The sequence below is a fragment of the Eucyclogobius newberryi genome, unplaced genomic scaffold (genome assembly GCF_026437365.1).
Source record: "Eucyclogobius newberryi isolate DKJ021-1_F unplaced genomic scaffold, fEucNew1.0.hap1 SCAF_5, whole genome shotgun sequence".
NCBI lineage: Eukaryota > Metazoa > Chordata > Actinopteri > Gobiiformes > Gobiidae > Eucyclogobius > Eucyclogobius newberryi.
The window spans coordinates 13,144,273-13,163,004 of record NW_027316167.1 but is presented as its reverse complement, the minus strand read 5'-3'; the positions used below and the strand labels follow the sequence as shown (position 1 = coordinate 13,163,004).

Here is an 18,732-nt window from a genome sequence, read left to right as displayed (position 1 = left end):
CTAGACCACATAATCTGAACCAGACCACAGAATCTAGACCAGGACTAGACCACAGAATCTGAACCAGACCACAGAATCTGAACCAGGACTAGACCACAGAATCTGAACCAGGACTAGACCACAGAATCTGAACCAGGACTAGACCACAGAATCTGGACCAGGACTAGACCACAGAATCTGAACCAGGGCTAGACCACAGAATCTGGACCAGGACTAGACCACAGAATCTGAACCAGGACTAGACCACAGAATCTGGACCAGGACTAGACCACAGAATCTGAACCAGGGCTAGACCACAGAATCTGGACCAGGATTAGACCACAGAATCTGAACCAGACCACAGAATCTGGACCAGGACTAGACCACAGAATCTGGACCAGGACTAGACCACAGAATCTGAACCAGACCACAGAATCTTGACCAGGACTAGACCACAGAATCTGAACCAGACCACAGAATCTGAACCAGGACTAGACCACAGAATCTGAACCAGGACTAGACCACAGAATCTGAACCAGGACTAGACCACAGAATATGAACCAGGACTAGACCACATAATCTGAACCAGGACTAGACCACATAATCTGAACCAGGAATAGACCACATAATCTGAACCAGACCACAGAATCTAGACCAGGACTAGACCACAGAATCTGAACCAGACCACAGAATCTGAACCAGGACTAGACCACAGAATCTGAACCAGGACTAGACCACAGAATCTGAACCAGGACTAGACCACAGAATCTGAACCAGGGCTAGACCACAGAATCTGGACCAGGATTAGACCACAGAATCTGAACCAGACCACAGAATCTGGACCAGGACTAGACCACAGAATCTGGACCAGGACTAGACCACAGAATCTGAACCAGACCACAGAATCTTGACCAGGACTAGACCACAGAATCTGAACCAGACCACAGAATCTGAACAGGACTAGACCACAGAATCTGAACCAGGACTAGACCACAGAATCTGAACCAGGACTAGACCACAGAATATGAACCAGGACTAGACCACATAATCTGAACCAGGACTAGACCACATAATCTGAACCAGGACTAGACCACAGAATATGAACCAGGACTAGACCACAGAATCTGAACCAGGACTAGACCACAGAATATGAACCAGGACTAGACCACATAATCTGAACCAGGACTAGACCACATAATCTGAACCAGGACTAGACCACAGAATATGAACCAGACCACAGAATCTAGACCAGGACTAGACCACATAATCTGAACCAGACCACAGAATCTAGACCAGGACTAGACCACAGAATCTGAACCAGACCACAGAATCTGAACCAGGACTAGACCACAGAATCTGAACCAGGACTAGACCACAGAATCTGAACCAGGACTAGACCACAGAATCTGGACCAGGACTAGACCACATAATCTGAACCAGGGCTAGACCACAGAATCTGGACCAGGACTAGACCACAGAATCTGAACCAGGACTAGACCACAGAATCTGGACCAGGACTAGACCACAGAATCTGAACCAGGGCTAGACCACAGAATCTGGACCAGGATTAGACCACAGAATCTGAACCAGACCACAGAATCTGGACCAGGACTAGACCACAGAATCTGGACCAGGACTAGACCACAGAATCTGAACCAGACCACAGAATCTTGACCAGGACTAGACCACAGAATCTGAACCAGACCACAGAATCTGAACCAGGACTAGACCACAGAATCTGAACCAGGACTAGACCACAGAATATGAACCAGGACTAGACCACATAATCTGAACCAGGACTAGACCACATAATCTGAACCAGGAATAGACCACATAATCTGAACCAGACCACAGAATCTAGACCAGGACTAGACCACAGAATCTGAACCAGACCACAGAATCTGAACCAGGACTAGACCACAGAATCTGAACCAGGACTAGACCACAGAATCTGAACCAGGACTAGACCACAGAATCTGAACCAGGGCTAGACCACAGAATCTGGACCAGGATTAGACCACAGAATCTGAACCAGACCACAGAATCTGGACCAGGACTAGACCACAGAATCTGGACCAGGACTAGACCACAGAATCTGAACCAGACCACAGAATCTTGACCAGGACTAGACCACAGAATCTGAACCAGACCACAGAATCTGAACAGGACTAGACCACAGAATCTGAACCAGGACTAGACCACAGAATCTGAACCAGGACTAGACCACAGAATATGAACCAGGACTAGACCACATAATCTGAACCAGGACTAGACCACATAATCTGAACCAGGACTAGACCACAGAATATGAACCAGGACTAGACCACAGAATCTGAACCAGGACTAGACCACATAATCTGAACCAGACCACAGAATCTAGACCAGGACTAGACCACAGAATCTGAACCAGGACTAGACCACAGAATCTGAACCAGGACTAGACCACAGAATCTGAACCAGACCACAGAATCTAGACCAGGACTAGCCCACAGAATCTGAACCAGACCACAGAATATGGACCAGGACTAGACCACAGAATCTGAACCAGGACTAGACCACAGAATCTGAACCAGGACTAGACCACAGAATCTGGACCAGGACTAGACCACAGAATCTGAACCAGGACTAGACCACAGAATCTGGACCAGGACTAGACCACAGAATCTGGACCAGGACTAGACCACATAATCTGAACCAGGACTAGACCACAGAATCTGGACCAGGACTAGACCACAGAATCTGAACCAGGACTAGACCACAGAATCTGAACAAGGACTAGACAACAGAATCTGGACCAGGACTAGACCACAGAATCTGGATCAGGACTAGACCACAGAATCTGAACCAGGACTAGACCACATAATCTGAACCAGACCACAGAATCTAGACCAGGACTAGACCACAGAATCTGAACCAGACCACAGAATCTGAACCAGGACTAGACCACAGAATCTGAACCAGGACTAGACCACAGAATCTGAACCAGGACTAGACCACAGAATCTGGACCAGGACTAGACCACAGAATCTGAACCAGGGCTAGACCACAGAATCTGGACCAGGACTAGACCACAGAATCTGAACCAGGACTAGACCACAGAATCTGGACCAGGACTAGACCACAGAATCTGAACCAGGGCTAGACCACAGAATCTGGACCAGGATTAGACCACAGAATCTGAACCAGACCACAGAATCTGGACCAGGACTAGACCACAGAATCTGGACCAGGACTAGACCACAGAATCTGAACCAGACCACAGATTCTTGACCAGGACTAGACCACATAATCTGAACCAGACCACAGAATCTGAACCAGGACTAGACCACAGAATCTGAACCAGGACTAGACCACAGAATCTGAACCAGGACTAGACCACAGAATATGAACCAGGACTAGACCACATAATCTGAACCAGGACTAGACCACATAATCTGAACCAGGAATAGACCACATAATCTGAACCAGACCACAGAATCTAGACCAGGACTAGACCACAGAATCTGAACCAGACCACAGAATCTGAACCAGGACTAGACCACAGAATCTGAACCAGGACTAGACCACAGAATCTGAACCAGGACTAGACCACAGAATCTGAACCAGGGCTAGACCACAGAATCTGGACCAGGATTAGACCACAGAATCTGAACCAGACCACAGAATCTGGACCAGGACTAGACCACAGAATCTGGACCAGGACTAGACCACAGAATCTGAACCAGACCACAGAATCTTGACCAGGACTAGACCACAGAATCTGAACCAGACCACAGAATCTGAACAGGACTAGACCACAGAATCTGAACCAGGACTAGACCACAGAATCTGAACCAGGACTAGACCACAGAATATGAACCAGGACTAGACCACATAATCTGAACCAGGACTAGACCACATAATCTGAACCAGGACTAGACCACAGAATATGAACCAGGACTAGACCACAGAATCTGAACCAGGACTAGACCACAGAATATGAACCAGGACTAGACCACATAATCTGAACCAGGACTAGACCACATAATCTGAACCAGGACTAGACCACATAATCTGAACCAGGACTTCTGACTGAAAGGTCATAGTTCAATAAAGTACTGAATAATTGAGCTAACATAGTGCACTATGGACAAAATCATTTTACCAGGCAGTATGGCTTAGCGGCCTGGATTTGGACCACAGGCCACCAATTCAATAGCCCTGATTTTCAAGCTTAATGACTATGGTTAAAACAAAGACAAGGACACAGCTGTCATCTTTAAGTGCACAAAACTGAAATCTCAAGATTGCCTATACTGTAGGTGTAGAATGTGAACATCTCACTGTTTTGCTTGGAGAAAAGATAATGGACAAAGGCTTTTACAACCAGTTCCAACCACTCAACGCAATGCAGAGCCCAGCCACCTATTATCTTGAGCTAGATTCAAGGTCTGTTGGACTAGGCGGGAGAATTGTGCTTGTTTTAAGTTGATGGGAGAAACTGCCTTGAGAAAAACAGCCCAGGAACATATAAACTCCACACAGAAAGATGACACATGACATGATTTCTTACGTTTAATATATGCTCCAGGCACGATTGTATAACACTACAAGCAATCTCAAGAGCTTTCAATTCTTTTTTTCTCAAAGATTTTGTGACCAGCAGGCTTTATTCACAGGACAGTCCAGAGTGAAATCGGGGATGAGAGGGAAAGCAGGACACGCATGCTGTGCCTTAACCACTCGACCACCGGGCGGCCCTGAATGTTCCATTCTACGCACTTGTAAGTTAAAAGCTATATAAGAAAAGGTCTGAACCGCCATTTTAAACACATTCTAGACAGACGTTTTCCAATTAACTTTTCTCTCTTTTGATGGCTCTATATGTGCGTTTGTGCTCCGCAGATGACATCACATGCGAGCAAGCGTTCGGCACACAGCCCCATTTGGCCTTATACAAAGGCACAGAGGCTTCAAAGAGCCAGAGCGCGGATCAAACGCCGAGGTGCAGGTACGTGGTGAATGTGTACACACGCCTGCTTTTTCCTTCATCTGCCACTCTTTTCATGTGCAGGCTAGAGGCAGTCCAACGCGCCACAACACTCGAATCCTAATGCGTCTAAATGAGATGGAATCAAATAAATCAGACGATGAGGGGACTGAGGTGGTGCGGTGTGCGGAGAGTAACGCGGTGCTTGACCCTGGGCCATCAGTCAGAAAATGGCTTTGAATTCATTAGTGCAGTTGGGAGCAGAAGCTGGGAAGGCATTGGAGACTGGGACAGCGTGTGATTAACCTCGATCGATAGGAAAAGGAGTTATTTCTTTTGGGAGTTCATGAGCAAATAGAAATTAAGTATCGCTCAAATGTTTATCTTAGATTGTATCGATCTGTCCAAGGATACTAGCGTCTTCCTTTTACCTTTACAATGCATTGTTCCTTTTATAGTGTAAATGTAATGCTGGTGTAATCCCTCATTCGTCCAGGCGTGTTCCATAGTAGAAAAAACTTCAGTTGTAGTCATCTGGACTCAGTTTGAAAAATTAGACGTTTCGACTCTCATCCAAGAGTCATTGTCAATAAAAGAATTTAGATCGAGAACTCCGATATTAATACTGTTCTGTGGTAAGACCCGCACATTGGGAGGAGCCTTCCTGAAGTAGAAAGAGTTGTTTGTTTCAACAGAAACTCCCCCCTTGTATCTACCGAGCTAGCCTATTCAGAATCTTAATGGGCTATTAGAATCCTCTTTGTCTTTGTGAGACCCTGGCTCAACCACCCTGAGTACCTGATTTGCATCTACATGTCCTGGTCCTGGTCCTCTACCTTTCCAGGGGTTCAGTATTCCATTATAGATACCAGGAAAATTGAATCTGAGCCCTCCATTTCTGTTTAAAGAAGGTCTTTCTTTTTTAACAAAAATAGCTTCCTTGACTCCTCTTTCAAACCATATTTTCTCCCTGCTTAAAACCTTCACCTCACCGTCTTCAAACGAGTGATTAGAGGCTTCAAGATGGAGATGCACGGCGCTCTGAGGTCCTGAACTTGTATTTCTTCTGTGCTGATAAAGCCTCTTGTGTAGAGGCTGTTTTGTCTCACCTATGTACCGTTCTTTACAGCTTTCTTCACTGCATTGGATCGAATAAACTACATTGCTCTGTTTTTGAGTCGGCAACTTGTCCTTAGGGTGAACCAGTTTTTGTCTTAAAGTGTTTCCTGGTTTAAAATAAACAGGGACTTCGTGTTGTCTAAAAATTCTCTGCAGTTTTTCCGACAGGCCAGACACATAAGGGATAGAAACACCCTTCCTTCTCTGAACAGAGATACACATAGGTGAGACAAAACAGCCTCTACACAAGAGGCTTTATCAGCACAGAAGAAATACAAGTTCAGGACCTCAGAGCGCCGTGCATCTCCATCTTGAAGCCTCTAATCACTCGTTTGAAGACGGTGAGGTGAAGGTTTTAAGCAGGGAGAAAAGATGGTTTGAAAGAGGAGTCAAGGAAGCTATTTTTGTTAAAAAAGAAAGACCTTCTTTAAACAGAAATGGAGGGCTAAGATTTAATCTTCCTGTTATTTATAATGGGTTACTGAACCCCTGGAAAGGTAGAGGACCAGGACCAGGACATCTAGATGCTAATCAGGTACTCAGGGTGGTCGAGCCAGGGTCTCACAAAGACAAAGAGGATTCTAATAGCCCATTAAAATTCTGAATAGGCTCGGTAGATACAAGGGGGGAGTTTCTGTTGAAACAAACAACTCTTTCTACTTCAGGAAGGCTCCTCCCAATGGGCGGGTCTTACCACAGAACAGTATTAATATCGGAGTTCTCGATCTAAATTCTTTTATTGACAATGACTCTTGGATGAGAGTCGAAACGTCTATTTTTTCAAACTGAGTCCAGATGACTACAACTGAAGTTTTTTCTACTATAAATGTAATGCTGTACATACATTGCCCCTGAATTGGAAATGTACAATAGCATGTTTTGCAATAGTTTACAGGAATACAAATAGCTTAATATTTTGGCATACTGACTGATCATTGTCAACAACACACACAACTTTCAGAATATTTGGTCTTTTGCTATCATGTTAACTAATCTTAATATATATCTTTATAGAAATCTATTCTTGGGTTTTACTACATGTCATCAAAATAATATATAAAAGATCAAATTATTATTTTTATTTTAAGTTCAAATTCAACAATATGTGGACATTTTGAATACTTACATCGCGTCTGAAACGGATCCTGATACTAGTCTCCATAGAGCTCGGGTTATAATGTAAAGGAAATTAGCGTTACCATGGAAACCTGCCATTTTTGAAGCAGCAGCAGTGAAAACCGACCACAGAGATAAAGCAATGGATAAACATAAACTGTGGGACTGCTAAATACCTTTATTACTTCATTGTGTCAGAATATTTATGAATTGGCATTATGTGTAGTAATAAGCATCTTAAAATCGTCTTTGGTTTAACATTAGGATAACTGGAAATTCTATTATGCGTGAGGTTACAATCCCGAGCTGTATTGGGGGTGGGGGGTAAAAGAAAAACCTAAAAACCTATAAAAGACTAAATCATAACTAAATCCCAAGCTACACTGATCTGCTGAGAACTATCTGAGCATTCTCCTCTCACTGTGATTGTTCAGAGCCCTTTCGCCCGGAACTACAATCTAACAGTTTTTCACGATTATGACAAAACAACAATAAAATCCAAAACTTTCTTTCCTTCTTGTTTTCCGAACACATTACCGCTCCTCAGAATGCGCCCTGCTTTATGAAAACAAACTTCACGAATGATCAATTTGACATAAACAGCAAGATTTAAAACAGCACTTTGCATTTAGGAAAAGGGTGAACAGAAAGGGCTTAATTTTGCTTCTGCATCACTTTTCGTTTAATAGAACTTAAAAGACATAACGTAGTTCGAACATTGTCACTTTTCTATAACTTGAATTAAAAAAAGCTTAGTTTTTTTAATCCTAAAAATGTCACAATTGCCTTTTTTTCATCTTTACGATTATATTGTGACCTAAATAATCCTGATTAACCTAATAATCTTGACATCCCTGCTAAAGCTGACTGATGGCAGGGGTCGGAGTGAAAAAGTGTCTGTGTTTTGGGCGTCACACATTAGCACATTAACACATGTTGGACTCCGCCAGGGCTGCCCTTTGTCACCGGTTCTGTTCATAATTTTTATGGACAGAATTTCTAGGCGCAGTCAGGGGTCGGAGGGTGTCCGGTTTGGGGACCACAGGATCTCATCTCTGCTGTTTGCAGACGATGTTGTCCTGATTGCTCCATCAAACCCGGACCTGCAACATGCACTGGGACGGTTTGCAGCCGAGTGTGAAGCGGCTGGGATGAGAATCAGCACCTCCAAATCCGAGGCCATGGTTCTCGACCGGAAAAAGGTGGCTTGCCCTCTTCAGGTGGGTGGGGTGTCCTTGCCCCAAGTGGAGGAGTTCAAGTATCTCGGGGTCTTGTTCACGAGTGAGGGAAGGATGGAGCGTGAGATCGACAGGCGGATCGGTGCAGCGGCTGCAGTGATGCAGTCGCTGCATCGGACCGTTGTGGTAAAGAGGGAGCTGAGTCGAAAGACAAAACTCTCTATTTACCGGTCGGTCTACGTTCCTACCCTCTATGACCTATGGTCATGAGCTTTGGGTAGTGACCGAAAGAACAAGATCGCGGATACAAGCGGTCGAAATTAGTTTCCTCCGCCGTGTGGCTGGGCGCTCCCTTAGAGATAAGGTGAGGAGCTCGGCCACACGGGGGGAGCTCGGAGTAGAGCCGCTGCTCCTCCACGTCGAGAGGAGCCAGCTGAGGTGGCTCGGGCATCTGTTCCGGATGCCTCCTGGGCGCCTCCCTCGGGAGGTGTTTCAGGCATGTCCCACCGGGAAGAGGCCCCGGGGAAGACCCAGGACACGCTGGAGAGACTATGTCTCTCGGCTGGCCTGGGAACGCCTCGGGATCCTCCCGGAGGAGTTAGAGGAAGTGTCTGGGGAGAAGGATGTCTGGGAGTCCCTGCTCAGACTGCTGCCCCCGCGACCCGGCCCCGGATAAAGCGGCAGAAGATGGATGGATGGACATTAACACATTAACACATTCAAACATTAACACATTAACACATTAAAACATTAACACATTAACACATTAACACTGAATCAATCACAACACGGCAATATCAAGAAAATAACATACTGCCAACAGGTGTCTGATCCCGTTTACACTTTTACATTTTATACATCTCCCAGCCCCACTCCTTACTCATCCAGGCTTGGGAATAATGATTTAGATTTGATTTTTAGATGAGCTTATTAGATGGATTTAACGAAAACAGTTACCTCGGCCTAGCCTCCTTGTAACCCGATACTTGAACCACCGCGTTTACCTCTTCCTCATTATTCCCACATTATACCTGTGTAAAAAGCAGCGAAGTAAAGTGCCTCTCGCAGACCACTTTCAAATCCACTCGGAGCCGGTGGCCGCTCAAGTCAAACAGTCCTTCAGTTTGAGTGTGGAGTTTGACTATGATCCCAGTGGGAGCTCAAGGTCGCCGGTGCCTGGATGAGCGTCGCCTCTCTGCGTCTCCTCTGCCCCTTGCGCCCTTTGTGTCTCCCACATCTCCTCTGTCTCCTCTGTTCACCCATGGGACGCCCCGGAATTTGAAGCAGGGTCACAGCCTCTCAAAAACGCACGACAATCCCAGAGACCAGCCGTGCATTCATATATAAAAAAAAACTCACCAGCTGTATGAAGGGTCAGGGAAAAGGAGACGGAAATAAGGGCAGGGTGAAAGTCAGAATTGTTATTAATTTAATGTTTGACCTGTTGTAAAAAATATGTCTCTTATATTATGAGGTATTTCCATCATTAAAAACATGCTGAGAATATTTGGGAACCGTCTTATGACTGACCGAGGATTTTTTAACACTTGTTATTTTGATATTGTCTACTTTTGCTCATTTAAAAAATGTGTTTGACTTGAATTGTTCTAAAAGCCTTAAATGGAAAAGTGTTGAAAATGGTTTATCTCAAATAAACAAATACATTGTTTAAAAAAAATAGTTCTAGTCTCGTGTAATAGACATAGCTTCGTTGGTTTGTTAGCAAGATAAAAATGGGATAGCAGATGATATAGAAATAGAAATAAATGGACAGAAATGTTTGCCACACTTCCAACAAAATATGTATCTGTAAACAAATCAAAACTATAGTCAATACAAACACTGAACAAAGATTTATAATATGCAACATACAGTATGTTACTATTTTAGCACGGAGTACATGTACATGACCTAAAAATTACCGTACCTTCCAGAGTATAAGTTGCAACAGCAAAAAAATGTATAGTAGAGAAGGAAAAAAACATATATAAGTTGCACTTGAGTAGAATCTGGGGGGACATTTATTTGATAAAAAGAACAAACAACATGGTGAATATGTGTACGTATGCTAACGCTAACAGCTTCAGCTACATGACACAGACAGAACTGTGGTAAGTGTCTGGTATGTTAACGTAACATATGAACAGTTCTTCAGATAACTATAGCATAAAGAACATGCTAACAAGTTTACCAAAGCATCAGTTTTACCCCAAATCACCAAATCCACTGAATACTTTTTCCTCTGTGTCACTTCTAAAGAGCAGTGCCCTTGGTCTGTTCTTCAACACCAGACAATACGCAGAGCAAAAGCACAAGCATCGACACCGAGTTCAGTTACAGTTGTGCGCTGAAGAGAAAGCTGCGTTCATATCTCACACATCGTCCTTGTTGAAGACTTTGGTTTGGTCCTGTTCTAGTCCTGGTTTAGTCCTGCTCCAGTCCAGATTTAGTTCCAGGATTAGCCTCGGTTTAGTCCCAATTTTGATGCGGTGTTTGTGAAAGTGTGCCAGCCTCAACGTTGTTTTGAGAAGTTTTCAGATTTGACTTGTTCATACATTACTGGACTTGTTACTCTGCACAATTAATCACAACCTCAGTGTCACTTCTAAACAACTTCCCAAACTCTGGAGGTAGAGGAAGTGCCCATTCTTCTTCTGCGTCTAGAGGGCCCTCAAGTGAAATGCGGTTGCCAATAAATGCGATTTATAATCTGGAAAATACGGTAGATCAGATGTTTGTTTGTGTTTATATTCACAAGAGGAATCAGAAATCAAACACTTGGTGACATCAGTGGATTTGTAGAGTAACTGTTCTATTTGGAAGACAAAGTACAATACATTTTAATATAATTATTTCAATGTTTAGCCTTTCTCTTAATTTTTGTTCTTGTCACATTAGTTGGTCTTTTTTTTTTGCCCAGTTGTCCTTCTTAAAACCTGCACAGGTGTCAGAAATCTGATCACTCCAGAAATCAGATTATGATCATATTTTGTGTGCTTATGAACAAAGTCATTGTGTGGTCAGCTACTCTTACAATGTAAGGCCAATGTTTCTCCAGTTTTCATGACTTGCTTTATTAAATTGTTGTTTTTTTAAAGTATTTTGACATTGTTGTTATTATAATATCCGTGGAGATGTTTTTTATTTGCCTGGAATATTCCACAGTGGTAATAAACCTATTTAGAGCCTTTATTTCATTATGGGTGTTTTTATTGCTGAAAAATACTATGGCAATGTTTTCAAATATCAAATGTATCTTTTTAGCATCTCCATGGAGACAAACAGGAGGCAGATGTTCCTCCAAAAACATTGAGCAAACAAATTGATCATATAATTAAGCTTTTAATTTATGCTCCATTTTCATACATAAACAGGTTGTGGTCATTGTAGCTTCAGTTATACATCCAACTGTTTCTAACCTCGAGGCTGTGTTCTGGTAAGTAACCACCAGAGGACGCTAAAGTTCAGATAGAGTATTGACAAAAAATGGAAGCAAAAGTGCCATAGGAAAAACAAACATGGAGGCGCCTGCTGCAATCTCATTTGTTGGAAAAGAGTCAAAAAATAGGTGACAGCGACATTCGTTTGACAGCTTGTTCTAGTCAATGTTTTAAAAGTTGAGCGACCACTGTGCTTTATTCACTACTGCCCCCAGTGGTCAGCATATGTACTGCTCTGTTGCTACGTAACCATAAACTGTGCTCACACAAATAGCATACGGACCAAATGACGGACAGAACAGCACAGAGGATGGACAGAAGCCTCTACCCGTATGAGTCTGGAGTATAAAGGAGCCTTTACACTAAGATTATACAAAGCAAATGAGTTTGTTTCTCTTGTAATCCGGTCGTAACAATATTTTCAAAGAGGCTTCCAAACCCAGTCTTCCCACTTTGAGCTCATGTCTTATTAGTTTTAATACATAGTGATTGATGATAAAAATTCCCTCTGATTAAAGAGTGCTGTGGCTGGAGCAGGGAAAGTGGAGAAATGTCACCATGATGTCTTTTAATGGGGTTATTTTCAAATTGATTGTATGATTTACAGGATTGCAAATAATTTAATATGCCAGCTCGGTTACGTTGTTGTAATAAGCCATCTAAAACAATTTATTGGATGTTCTCTCACTATAATTCATGAGGGTCTTGCATGTTTTATGAATGATCAATCAAACTCAAACAGCACAAGCCTGGATAATGAGGAGCTATTGAGAGGCGCATCAGGCCCCGGGACGAGGCAGCGGAGCGCTTTTCACTCAGGTCTAGAAGCAACTGAACAGAAAACCTCCTCAACAAAACAAATATAAAGCTGGATCACAATGACATTTCATTAACGTCCATTGACTTTTTAATGACTTATCTTAAATTTATCAGGAAAGGTTAGACAGAAGTGGATGGGATATAAATAATTAAACATGAAAGAAAATATGATTTTATTCTGGTATTCAAAATGATAATCTGTGACACACGTAGATCATATATAATTAAAAAGGCATGTTTTAAAATGAATAATTTGTCCAAACTCCCATGCCTATACTATGCTACACATAAATGACATTTGGCAACTTGAAATGATCAGTAAGCTAATTATATTTAAAGATACATGTTCAATATAATGCAGCTTTTTCATTAACATCACTGTCATTCTTCATAATTTCTTCATTACATTTCTAGCCAGTACAGCCACTCCCACAGCTGCGAGTGCAGCCGGTAAAACCAGAGGACTCACTCCTGCAGCCGCCACAGTGGCCACTCCTACGGTCAAACCGGCTGCATTGGCCACATGTTTTACGGTACTGGAGTTTCCTCTGCCGTTTCCTCGTCCTTCTCTGCAAAACATCAACGCAAAGGACACTGATCACAGAGTGTAGCTGGTTTCCAAAAGGATTCTGTGGGTCTGAGTTTAGTTTAAAGCTCGTGTTTAGAGTTTGGACCAAAATCACAGCGTCCAAAGTGTCTTAAAACACTCAAATGCCAGTGTTCAGGTCCAGACATATAATGCTAGTGTCTCCTGTATCATTATTAAAAGTGTCCTGACCTGTCTTTGTCACTCAGATCCATCTTCATCTGTCAGTGTGCCCCCTACAGGCCACAGATGGAAACTGGAAAAACAATACAGTTTACAGATGGAAAGTTGCACTGCGGTCGCCCACTGCTCCTGAAAGGTTTGACCCCAGAGTCACTGAAGGATGCGTGTTACATACATGTTCTACACAATCAAGTCCCTGCTGCAAAACTTTATTAAGAGTATTATTATCACTCTTTCTAACGTGTCATTTTCAAATATTGGTTCATTTGAAAGGCCACAAGCACAATGTGTCCATAAGATATAAAATAATATGTCAAATAAGTTCTATTGATGATATGATGCTCATGGTAGAAGTCCAAATGTAAAAGGTTTAAATCAGTTCTTACTCAGAGCTTAAAAAGGAAATGAACCGTAAAACTGACAAAACAAAACAACATGCACAATATTATCTAAATGTTGATATTTTGCATAATTTTTGTTATAGACAATTCATGAAAAGGAGAGGGTAAGGAAAGCATACAAAGCAGATGTCTAATTGTGTAATAAAGACTACCAATCCTGCAGTTTAGACCTGTACAAACCTCTTCTGAAGTCCACGGGGTTCTTGTTTTAGTTTAGCAGATCATGCTTCAGTTTTCTCCCTTATTTTATTGGAATCTTTATTTTAAAACCTTATTTCGTAGATACTACCAACAACTGCCCGGCTTCAACCAGAAAAGAAACAACAATAGAAGAGATACTTACAGCAGCGAGCAGTGGGTCGTCTGGTGGGGAAGGGACTTTTTGACGCTACATTTGCTCAGAACAGGAAGCTCAGACTTTAACCCTTTATTCACCACTTCCATCAAAATGAAAGTTCACCTCAGACAAATGTATTATGCTCATACAGAGTTTTATTGTGTCCTTCCTGTATCTGTTTATGAGTTCATCCTGTATCTGTTTATGGCTTATGTTGTGTTTTTAAAATTAAGAGCAAAAAGAATGTCTAAACATGAAACATGAAGCCGTTTCAGTTTCACTTTATCTGCACAGGCAATTTCCTGTAAAAAAATAAGAAGAAGAAACAAACAGAAAAAAAAATATATTTGCATTACTAATACTGCAGCATGGTCACTTTGTTATTTATCTATTCAACCCCAAAAAGTCAAAGTCCCATTAACATAATGTATCTCTTAATTCAAGGGAGTCCTGACCTGATCTGATCATTCATCACATTTGACATCTTTTTATTTTCTTATTTTTTGAGTTAACAGATTGATAAAACAATAAATACACAGTAAAATTATTTGATTTCTTTTAGGTCATTTTGCAGTTTTGATGACGTTTGAAAAATCTTAAAGGTCCAGAAATCAACAATCGGATTTGGTTTGAATGTGAACATGATCAGCTACAAACCATTTTCAATGCATTGATTTATTACCTTAGCATTGATTTATTGGAATCAGTTATTTTAGTTTGAGGACCTTTTGAAAATGATTCCATGTTGTGGGCACAGAATATGGAAATGTTTCTTTTACTTTAGACAGTTTCTGCACAAACACTTGGTGCAGAAAGTTTGTTTCAGAGAGGAAGATAAAAATACTGGTGGTAAAAACAGCCGTTGTGGTGGTAGCAGTAGGTCAGTAGTAAAAGCAGTTGCAGCAGTAGTTTGCACTTTAATCTGCACCAAAGTTGTACAAAATGTAAAATGTTAGCGTTGCATATAATAGTAGTAGCTCAGAAAGCACATTCATGTACATTTTTGTCTAGTACTTGCTTCATTGCACTTTGGGATGCATTTTGTTGTACACGTGTGATGATGAATAACGTTAAATATAATCAAGTAGTAGTAATAGTAGAAGTAGAAGAAATAACAGTAATAGTAGTGAGAGCCACATATTGTGCAGTAGCCTGTCACATAAGCAGCGGATCTGACTGGGAAACATTTGAACTGTGACAAAAGCATGTAAAAGTGCCATTACATCCATTCCACTTTTGCACACACACTGGAGGCATTATGGGTAAAGTGTCTTGCCCATGTACACAACAAGCAAATCCTTATGCTCTTCATAAACGTGGCAAAAGTGAGTGTCTATGCTGCAGTCTTTTTAAAGGAATATATGTATCTGCTCGGATGGAAAAGCAAAAAGAAACTAATCAAATCCCCCTGTGACGTGGAATTATCTTGCTAATCTCCGAAGGGAAATGTTCACAGTGGGAGAGTGATGTGTATGAAATGGCTGAAACCTAAATTCTCAGATAAATGTCTTCCTCCAAGCGGCGAGTTACGTGGGGTTTGTTATGCCTGGATCTTGTACTTAATATGTGACGAGGAACACTAATCTTCCCCGGGGGACACGCAGTCACTGGCTCTATTACCTGCACATTATTGGACAGGCTCCAGATGTCGCGGGTGTCCATGCTGTAGGTACGGCTAATCCGCTAACGACACAGACACTTAATTGATTGCCGTCTGATCTGTATCCGAGACTGTCCCGCAGGTGACCAGTGGCGTGGAAGAGGACAACTTAACCTTTTCGTGCTGATTTGACAGAGCGAGGGAGCCGGGAAATGGGAGAAGTCTGGCCCCGCTGCCGCTGCTGCTGTAGAGATTAGAGTCGGGACAATTACGAGGGTGTCATTTTGTCACAGGCGCTATACTTTTCAGCAGAGAACCTCGATCGACCTAAAGGCAAGTTTAACACTTTTATTTTCGTCGCACACAAATCACTTAGAGATGCCTTGACATTCTGTAACTGCAATTTTAATATTGAGAACTTTATTGTAGGAAAGGTCACAAAAAACGCTTGGATCAGGCTTTTTTTTTTTGCCGTGCCTTTATATGGCCTCTCCAACCATAACACATTTGTACAGATAAAGCTGGTAAAGGTGAAGTGGAAACATGGACAGTGTGAACTTCAAAGAGGAGGTTTAACACACAACTTGTCATAGAGACATTTGTACGTCTAAATATACAACGTGAGAAACATTTGTGTCAAGTTTGGAGAGTGGTGGAATGTAAAACAAAGTACAAAAGTAAAAGTACTGAACTGTTTTTTACTTTTTTTTTTATTTCTTTGCATCTGAGAGTGGGTACTTTCTACGACTACTACTACTACTTTAACTGGACTCAAAAGTACTTTCCTAATGCTTTGAGGGTTTATTTTGTGCACATGCATGGTAACATCCTGCCAAAACGTTTTGAGTACATAAAGTTCAGGACATTGATATTGGTACTCAATGTTACTACATTTAACAAAATCTGCTCATAGTATTTTCTTTCAGTTTTAAAGTACGTTTTTAAATTGGTACTTTGACAGTTTTACTTTTTTATGTATTTACTGAGACAGGGACAGTGCACAATAAACATTAACCTTAACAGGAGAGATGCTCTGTACCAGTTTGTTGCTCAAGTGCTGCTGAAGTCCCACTGAGATGAGATCTCTTTTTCAGGGGAGGAGCCTCAGTTTTCAGTGGTACGAGAAACCTACGCAGACATGGGTAGAACATGCAAACTCCACACACCACCAGGAAATCCATCCCAGGGTCTTCTTGCTGTGAATCTTGCTGCTTTACCGTGCCGCAGAGTTACTGCAGAGTTACTGCAGAGTTACTGCAGCGTTACTGCAGAGTTACTGCAGTTACTGCAGAGTTACTAGTTGTAGTAGCTGCCACAGCAGTAGTAACAGGATAAGTATAAATGGGAGAAGTCTGTGGAAATTATAGGTGACACACAGTTACAATCATGTAATTTTGTCAAAGACCTTATACTTTTCAGCAGAGAACCTGGAGCGACTGGAAGCAAGTTTAAACCATTATATTCTTGTGGCATACAAATCACTTAGATCCTTTATGGTTTCGACGCTTTATTTCATTTTCAGATCCAGGAGGCAACACACATGATGCAAGCTTTAGAAATCCTCATCAGGAAAGTTATAAAACACTTACACCATTTTGACTTCTGCAAATTATTCTCATCAACTACATGCGGAAACTTAACTTTATTACTTTTTATGGAATGAAATGCTCCACAATATGGCATTAAACGTATCCATTACTTGTAGCTTGGGCTGATGGTATAACCTGCCTCTTCCCACGAGGATAAATAACTTTAATGCCATGTGGAACATTCTAACCCAAGACATAACATCGTCATGGAGACAAGCAGATGATGTATCTGACTTTTCTTTTGTAAATTAGTGAATTTTGTGTTTTCCCCCCAAAAAATATATTGAAGAACTTTTGGACAAAATGAGACCACTAATAAAGCTAATAATAAAGCGTTAGATGGATTTAAATAAATACTTCCTCTTTTAGTGGTTTGAAAATTAAGTGCTCCAGCTTTAGGTTGCACCGCTAATCATGTTATAGAAGAATAAAGGATATAATTATACAATAATTATTATATAATCATTACTGTTATATAATCATACTACTTTTCACCAGTTTACTGCATAGCCGTATTAGCAGGGGCGGAGTTTCAAGTGCAAGTCCTCGTCCAGACCGCGCCACTTGCCCCCCCTTTTTCCCTTTAGTTGTCCAGGCACTGCCCAGTTTAACAGCTCGTTTGGCCTGTGGCTGCAGGCGGAGTTTAGGTGTTTAGTTCCACTTAAACTATCAGAAAGGTCAGAATAGTACGTAATATAAGACCTTTAAAGACTCTAAATTCAAATGATCACTGTGTAAAATGTTCTGTTTAAATATAGTGTCTAATACAGTGCTGTGTGACTTTGTCCCTGTTTCCAAAGTCACCGCTGCAGGAAATGTAATCACTCTAGAGGCTGGCTTTGACCCAATGCATCTTGGGATTTTGAGTCTTTATTCCAAATGTCCCATCACATTAATAACTTAAGTCACACAGGTTATTTTGTTTGTAACACGAAGCAGAATACACACCTACAAACGAGCCTTGAATAGTTTTTGACCTTTAAAGCGTAAAGTCTGCTGCATTATTGGGTGGATCTGAGTTCACTAAATCATCGGAGAGACTGAGAGCAGAGAGTTTGTTTCCATCATTCAATGTGCATTTTACACACATTGTTTTAAGATATACGCTTGTATTCTTATCCTCAAGACACTGAAAAACTATTTTCAGATAAAGCTTTTACAACGGCTCCAATAAGATGGATTTCAAAAACAGTGTCCAGATGACTATTTTAGACCCCTGCAGGGGCAATACGGAACCTTTCACTAAAAACCTCGATATGGAGGGAAAAACATTTACTATAATAGTTGTGGGTTTCTATGGATACTTTGAAACATATAATTTTTTTTCTAAGTATTAAAAAATGTAACAAGTAAAAAAAGAAAAATACTGCAACTCCTTTTCAAAGAAAATAGAAAAAAACAGAGTAAGAGATAAAA

At 41.5% G+C, this 18,732-nt stretch overlaps 1 protein-coding gene and 1 long non-coding RNA gene across 2 annotated transcripts in view; both read right to left on the bottom strand.

The window, feature by feature from the left end:
- Positions 1–18,732, bottom strand: part of lims1 (LIM and senescent cell antigen-like domains 1) — a 135,009-nt gene that overhangs the window by 52,974 nt on the left and 63,303 nt on the right. The gene's annotated exons all lie outside the window — the stretch shown is intronic.
- On the bottom strand, positions 12,713–14,304 carry LOC140381580 (uncharacterized). The gene is made up of 3 exons (XR_011931253.1): positions 14,134–14,304; positions 13,399–13,462; positions 12,713–13,189 (listed from the first exon to the last, which is right to left on the bottom strand). It is a non-coding gene; the product is annotated as an uncharacterized lncRNA (long non-coding RNA).